Source organism: Zingiber officinale, chromosome 4A (genome assembly GCF_018446385.1).
Source record: "Zingiber officinale cultivar Zhangliang chromosome 4A, Zo_v1.1, whole genome shotgun sequence".
Taxonomy (NCBI): Eukaryota; Viridiplantae; Streptophyta; class Magnoliopsida; order Zingiberales; family Zingiberaceae; genus Zingiber; species Zingiber officinale.
This window is the reverse complement of record NC_055992.1, coordinates 15,978,877-15,985,005: the sequence shown is the minus strand read 5'-3', so window position 1 is coordinate 15,985,005 and position 6,129 is coordinate 15,978,877.

Sequence of the window (6,129 nt, the reverse complement as noted above, 5' to 3'; positions counted from 1 at the left end):
TATATATATATAAATATAAGATTCCATCCGTATTCCAAAAGGGTGTATAATCCCGAGCAACTTTATGTGAAAAATTCCCTAGGATTTATGCACTCCGGTGGGGAGTATAACCTCGATCAATTTTAGATAAAGAACTCTATATGATTGTAACTTCTGATCGGGTACGTGATCCTGAGCAGTAATATATAAGTAAATCATACGAATCTCATAAGACTATGAATTCTGACCGGGAGTATAATTTTGAATGATTATATAAAAAGAACTCCATATGATTATAACTTCTGATCAAGTGTTTGATCCTGAGCAGTAATATATAAGGAAATCATAAGAATCTCATAAGACTATGTGTAACGACCCAATTTTCCCTATTCTGAGTTTCAAACGTCCATAAAAATGTTTGAAAATACTGTTAAAATATTCTAGAAATTTTTAGAGTATTTTTGCGTAATTTTTGGAGATCGTTTAGTATTTTTACAAAACCAAAGAAGTTTAAGCAAAAAACGTTGGAGGAGAGGTTCAAACCCGCGACCTCGGGTCGGAATGAACCAAGCCAAACCGGCTTGACCAGCTGGGATAAGAGATTTATGTTAATCTCATATAGAGTTAAATAAGGTTATAGTATAGTTGGGTTATATCCGAATACTTATAAAAGGAAATAAGTTTTGGGATTTTAAGAAAACCTAACTTTTTCTCCCGAAAACCTAATCTCCTTCGCTCTTCTCCCTCGCGACGGCGCAAAGCTGCGGCGGAAACCTAGAGCGAGCTAGGGTTGGAGATTCCGGCGCCGGCGAGACTTGATTCCAGCCGTCCCTCATCCACGGTGGCTGTTCCCGACGGAGAGAAGCCCGAGAGCTCCGAGAACACGCCGGAAAAGCTGCTACCCGAGCCCTAGAAGCCCTCCTTCCCTTCTTCTCGGTTGTAAGTGCAAGGACAAGCAAAAGTGAGTTGCTTCTCACCTGCAGTAGGAGTAGTTCCGAGCTTCGATTTGTTTTCTTTGCTTTCGGATTTGTTTGAAGTTTCCTTGTGTTTGCTGCCATGACCATTAAATTCCGAATTTGTTAGGTTGATTATGGTCTCATCTTATTGTTGAGTAATTTGGATTTGGGTTTGTGCCGAATCTAAGCTTGCAGGAGATCAAGTTTTTGTTTCTCTTTGTTCTTGTTGAACCTGCCGTGGCCTTTAGGAAGGAAAAAGGGTGTAGTGGATTTAACCTTGATTAATGATGCCTTTGTTTCCTACCATTGGGATTGCAACTGGATCGTGTAGCTTGACAGTATGTCGAATTTGCATCAGATGGATTTTCATTGGGTTTCATTTTAGTTTCCAACCATCTATGCTAGTTCCTAGATTAGTTCTTGCAAGCATTAGTATACAGTCTGAGCTCTATATTCTGTTATAGTTTCCTTCCTTGCTTTCAGGTCATGTTGTACAGAATCGTTGTACAGAATCAAAGTTGATTAGAGATTTAGTTTTTGGACAGCATGTTTAAGAAGCTTAAAGTTGTATTCTTTTGCTTTATTTATAGCATGTTAGAAAGTTTGAAGTAGCATTCTGTTGCCTATTTTATAGCACGTTAAAGAAGCTTGAAGTTGTGCTCTTTTGCTGGAAACAATTCGTAATGTTAGGTCCCATTAAGTGCAGATTTTATTTGCTGCAGAATTTATTTTTCTTCCATACTAACCAATGAGTATGAGCAGTTTTATTTATGAGCATGCACAATTTGGAACGCTAGTATGTTTGGATAGATCTTTTGTGCATATTCATGGGCAAGAACAGCCACCAATTCATAGTGGTTTAGATCCTTTTGTGTTGATTTAGTAAGCATGATATTCTGTTAATTCCATGCAGCAAGGATTCCTTTATTTTCTAAGATTCCTTTGTTATTAGAATAACATGAGCAGATTTTCCAGATTCTATTGCATGCCTAGTAGTTGAATTGGTTTTACTTTCACAGCATGCTTAAGTTGTTCTAGTTTCCTATTTGCTATTGGAATAACATGAGCAGTTCTATTTTTATAGCATGCAGATTTTTATAAGTAAAGTATGCAGATTTTTGTTAAGCTTTGCATGCAGATTTATGTTAAGCTTTGTATACAGATTTTCAGTACGCAGGGTGTGTTCTAGTGCACCCCAAGTGCTTGATAAAATGCTTGGCTCAATATAATGCTACAGTAGGCATTTTAATAGCTCAGTAAATGCAGTAGAAGCATTTAAAATAACTTATTTAGTCTTGCTTCAGCTTATATGGGACTACGATCCAATGGGTGGGCTCCCACAGTCGCCTCTAGGTTCAGATAACCTAGTTCTAGGTTCAGATAACCTAGTAAAAGCAAGATAAGAAAATTAGCTATGAAATCAGTATTTTATTTTCAGCAGTGGCACTGTACTGGATTAGATATCCATTGGGTTGGGCTCCCACAGTCGTCCCTAGGTTAAGATAACCTAGTAAACCTTACTAGACTCGGAACTTGCAATCCCGGGTTTAGTTAGGGATGTGCGCACAGCAAGTACAGTTGCCGGGCCCATCAGCAGCATGATTATTATTTTAATCTATTATGTAAATAGTTTTCAAAACTTCACAAATTAGTTATGTGAATAAAAGTTAGACTCAGTTTAGCATTAATTAGTTTAGCTTAGGTATCAATTCAGTTTCTTATTGATACACATGATAGTTCTATGATTGGCTTTACATGTTTAGTATTTCAGTTAGTTAGATTTCTTTGCTATTTATGAGCATGATTAGCTATACATGTTTAGTATTTCAGTTAGTATGATTCCTTTATTGGTTTATGAGCATGATTTGCTATACATGTTTAGTATTTCAGTTAGTTAGATTCCTTTGCTATTTATGAGCATGATTATCTTTACATGTTAGCTTTTCAGTTAGTTTCTTTGCTATTTATGAGCATGAGTAGCTTTACATGTTAGCATTCAGTTTTAGCATGTTTTTATTTATATACATGCATATCGAGTTTTTGTGAGTAGGATAGCGCTCACTAAGCTTTTAGCTTATAGATACTATTTTCCTCCTACTGCAGATAAAGGAAAAGGAAAAGTATAAGAAGGAAGGCGACAAGGAGATGCTGTGACAGTGTGTGTGATGCCAGGACTATGGAGAGATCCAGAGTTTGCTAGCGAATTTTCAGGACCTACCTGTTTAGAGTTTTAGTTTATGTTACTATGAAGTTGAGATTGTAATTGAGTTATTCCGCACTTGTAGCTTGTTATGTCCTATCGTTGGAGTTCTATCTGTTTACTATTGCTAGAGTAGTTTTTTTTTAGTTGTTGGTCATTATTACTGCGTGGTTGATTAATATATAAATGTTCCAGCCGCCTGTGGCTGATGTATACATGTTATGTATCCCAGTTTGGGGTCACCGGTACAGGGGAGATGCTGTCGAAATTTTTCGGTAGGGTTTTCCATGTGATTTTTAAATCATACCGGTTAAGTAGAGTTAGTAATCAAGTAGCGGTCACCTTTAGAGAATAGTAGTAGTAGTAAGAAGGGTGGTCGTTACACTATGAATTCTAACCAGGAGTATAATTTTGAATGATTATATATATAAAGAATTTCATATGATTGCAACTTCTGATCAAGTGCTTGATCCTGAGCAGTAATATATAAGGAAATCATAAGAATCTCATAAGACTATGAATTCTGACCGGGAGTATAATTTTGAATCATTATATATAAAGAACTCCATATGATTGTAACTTTTGATCGGGTACGTGATCCTGAGCAGTAATATATAAGGAAATCATAAGAATCTCATAAGACTATGAATTCTGACTGGGAGTATAATTTTGAATGATTATATATAAAGAACTCCATATGATTGTAAGTTCTGATCAAGTGTTTGATTCTAAGCAGTAATATATAAGGAAATCATAAGAATCTCATAAGACTATGAATTCTGACCGGGAGTATAATTTTGAAAGAATTCCCACTGAATTTTGAATCCTGGTCAGGAGTATAATTCTGAGTGACAAAGAAATCCAGATGCCTTTGAATTTCGGTCGGACGTGTGATCCCGAGTGATTCGGGTCCACAAATTATTGTGCTGTATCAATCTCGCATGATTTTACTCATAATAGTTTAAAGCCTCCGGTTCCTCCCATGAAGACCCGTCGAAGTTATTTCATGAGATTTCCCGATCGACTACGCTTTTATGATAGTTTAAAGTCTCCGGTTCCTCTCATGAAGACCCGTCCGATTTACTTCATGAGATTTCCCGATCAACTATGCTTTTATGATAGTTTAAAGTCTCCGGTTGTAACAACCCACCCTTCTTACCACTACTCGCTAAGGGCGACCGTTACCTAACTACTATTCTACTTACTAGTGTCGCTGACGCTATTACTAGCAATACTTAGATTTATCACGGTTCAGAGGAATTCCTACCGAAAAATTTCGGCAGAGTCTCCCCTGTACTGGTGACCAAATCCATAGTACATAAGATATATACGCAGCCACAGGCGGCTGGAACTCATTTTTCACAACCACGCAGTTATAAAAACAACAGTAATGACAACCAACTATATCACTCCACAAATAATTAAAGTGACTAAATGCATATGCGGAAATAAACTCAACTACAATCTCACAAACTTCATAATAGTGTTAAAGAAAAGAACTAAAGCATAAACTCTAATCAAATAGGTCCTGCAGGTTTGATAACACTCTCTGGATCTCTCCATAGTCGCAGTCATCACACACCTTCATCACCACCACCATTCTGTCGTCTCCCTTCATATCTTAGCTTTTCCTTTATCTGCGGTAGGAGGAAAGAAAACAAAAGATCTATAAGCGAAAACGCTTAGTAAGTACTAATCTATCTCACAAAAACATCGAAGTGTATAAAAAGAATGCAACAATACTAAAACTGGAATGCTAAAAGCAAATCTGCATGTGCTCATGGTATACAGAAAATGAAACTGGATACTAAACATGCTCACTATCTAACAGGAAAGAAATGAAACTACTACTGTAGGCTTAGAATTAAAGAACTAAACATTTATTGATTCTAAGCATAAACTTGTTTCATCTTCTTATATCCTTATACTAGAAATTAATCTTTTAATTTCTCTTTTACTTTCTTCTTCTTTTTCTCCTTTTTTTTCTTAACTTTTCTTTTCTTCTTCTTCTTCTTTTCTTCTTTGGGCCTAGGCTTAGTACCATCTTTGTTTTTACGCGCTCTCTAATAGTGACTGGGGTAGCGAGCCTCCAGCCCTATGAGGATAAAGACCTCGGTCTTACCAGGGCCAAGACCTCGGAATTGGTCACCAGGATTTGTTTAACGACAACCTCGGAAGTCGGGTACTAGACTCTTACTTTAATTTACTTGTTATCTCTTTTTAACTAGACTTTAGTCTTTTTCTTTACTCATGCTTCTTATAATCCTTTATTAGAGCCTATTAGAATCCTATAGATATATCTAACAAGTATAGGATTACAACTAACCAAGCATGCTACATGAAAATAACACAAAGGAAAGCAAACCTGAACTCTCTAAGCATGATATAAAATAAAGCAAAGGAAAGCAAATCTGAACTTACTAATCATGCTGTAAAATAGAGCAAAAGAAAGCTAACTTGGACTTTCTAAACATGTCGTAAAATAGAACAAAAGAAAGTTAACTTGGACTTTCTAAACATGCCGTAAAATAGACAGACAAAAGAATGCAACTTTGAGCTTACTAAACATGCTGTGAAATAGGGCAAGGGAAGACTAATTTGATCTTATTAATCATGCTACAAAACACACTCTATATATATAGCTGTTCGTGCCCTGTTTTGGCCAGGAAAACTGAACTACAAGGTGCTCTAAATGTATGTTGTTTGTGCTTAACATAACAAGGTAAAACTAAGCTACAAATAAGTTGTTCAATACTACACAGTTTAAATTAAGTTTCATGGCAGCAAGGGGAAATTACACCTGCCCAACTAATTTCTAATGGAAACTACTCCATTTACCTAAAACCTCTTCTCAACTTCCTATAAAACTCACGGCAGCCAAAAGAAAGCTGAAGAATTGCTACTGTTCAGTCCATAGGAATGAACTTAATTCAAATGAAATCTAAAACAGCAAGTATCTAAAGCTAACACCACATGCTTTAAACTAGAACAGAC